At 46.4% G+C, this 1,391-nt stretch overlaps 1 pseudogene; it reads left to right on the plus strand.

Annotated features, from left to right (window-relative positions):
- The first annotated feature begins 553 nt into the window (after nucleotides 1–553).
- Nucleotides 554–1,183, plus strand: LOC136489663 (uncharacterized; annotated as a pseudogene).
- Nucleotides 1,184–1,391: the final 208 nt, after the last annotated feature.

Below are 1,391 nucleotides of genomic sequence, written 5' to 3' on the forward strand. Positions count from 1 at the left end.
ATTCTTTATTCTTTAATTCATTCTTGAGATTGGCTTGTGTGTGTGTCACACTATCAATATTCTATCATGGCTTACCCCTGCTATGAACTTTGGTATATTATACAGCTTGTTATCTTGTTCATGTACCTAATAGAGACTTTTACACCTATGCCTTACCTTGAGAAAATATAGATCATGATACCCTGAATACTTCCAGGTGAAATGCTACAACGGTATATCTATGCGCTTGCGGATTATTTCTGTTTGCGTTAAGAAATACCAACAAACATTTCTGGCACCGTTCCTGGGAAGGCACTAGGTTAAAAAGAATCTATTAGAACATGGTCATGTTGATATGTCTGTGTAGTAACCATTGCTCATGCAGGAAAACTTTGCTTGTTTTCTCCTGTTGTGGATGAAAATAGGATAGTGTATGACTGGTTTTGCCTTGCCGACAAACTTCATCGAGAATCCAGAGTCACTTCTAAGGAAGGCCCGACTTCATGTTGATCCTCCTTCCGCTACTCTATCGACAACCGAACCCGTCATCCAAGCACCATCCGTACAGAACACCATGGCCGACAAGACTCTACGCGAGTACTCCATCCCTGCTGTTGCCAACGTGCCCGTCGGGCCCACCATCAATGTGGGTGACGCGAACTTCGAGCTGAAGCCCGGGCTGATTAAGATGGTGCAGGCTAGTCCATTCTGTGGACTGCCTAGTGAGAATGCCAACGTTCATCTACAGCAATTCCTGGAACTTTGTGACACTATTGTCATGAAGGGAGTCAACGCTGAAGCCATCAGACTCCAACTGTTTACGTTCTCTCTCTGTGGGAGGGCGAAATAGTGGTTTTACAAGGACCGGGAAGCTGTCAACATATGGAACAAGTGTTCCACGGTGTTCCTTGCCAAGTTCTTCCCGATGGGCCAAACCAATGCCCTTTGTGGAAGAATTTCCAATATCCAGCAGATAGCATCAGAATCCATCCCAGAGGCGTGGGAGAGGTTGCAAGAATACATCCTTGCCTACCCACACCACGGGATGGAAAATTGACTGATCCTTCAGAACTCCTACAACGGGCTAACTTCCACATCCAGAGCCCACATAGATGTTGCTGCCGGAGGAGCCTTCTTCTCACTCATAATCATTGAGAAGATGGTTTCCAACCAGGGCTGGAGTGAAGATAGACTCCAAACCTGACAAGACGGCATGCATACCATGGAGGAAGTGGATATGCTGGCTGCAAAATTGGATCTCCTAATAAAACGCTTGGACAAGCGTGCTGCCACAAAAGGAGCAACCTATGGCACCATCCAAGCATTCAACTCCCATATGACATGCGAGGTGTGCGGAAACACCAGACATTCGGGGAACGACTACCCCGAAACCCGTGAAGATGTGTTGTACA

The sequence above is a fragment of the Miscanthus floridulus genome, chromosome 10 (genome assembly GCF_019320115.1).
Source record: "Miscanthus floridulus cultivar M001 chromosome 10, ASM1932011v1, whole genome shotgun sequence".
In the NCBI taxonomy this organism is placed as follows: domain Eukaryota; kingdom Viridiplantae; phylum Streptophyta; class Magnoliopsida; order Poales; family Poaceae; genus Miscanthus; species Miscanthus floridulus.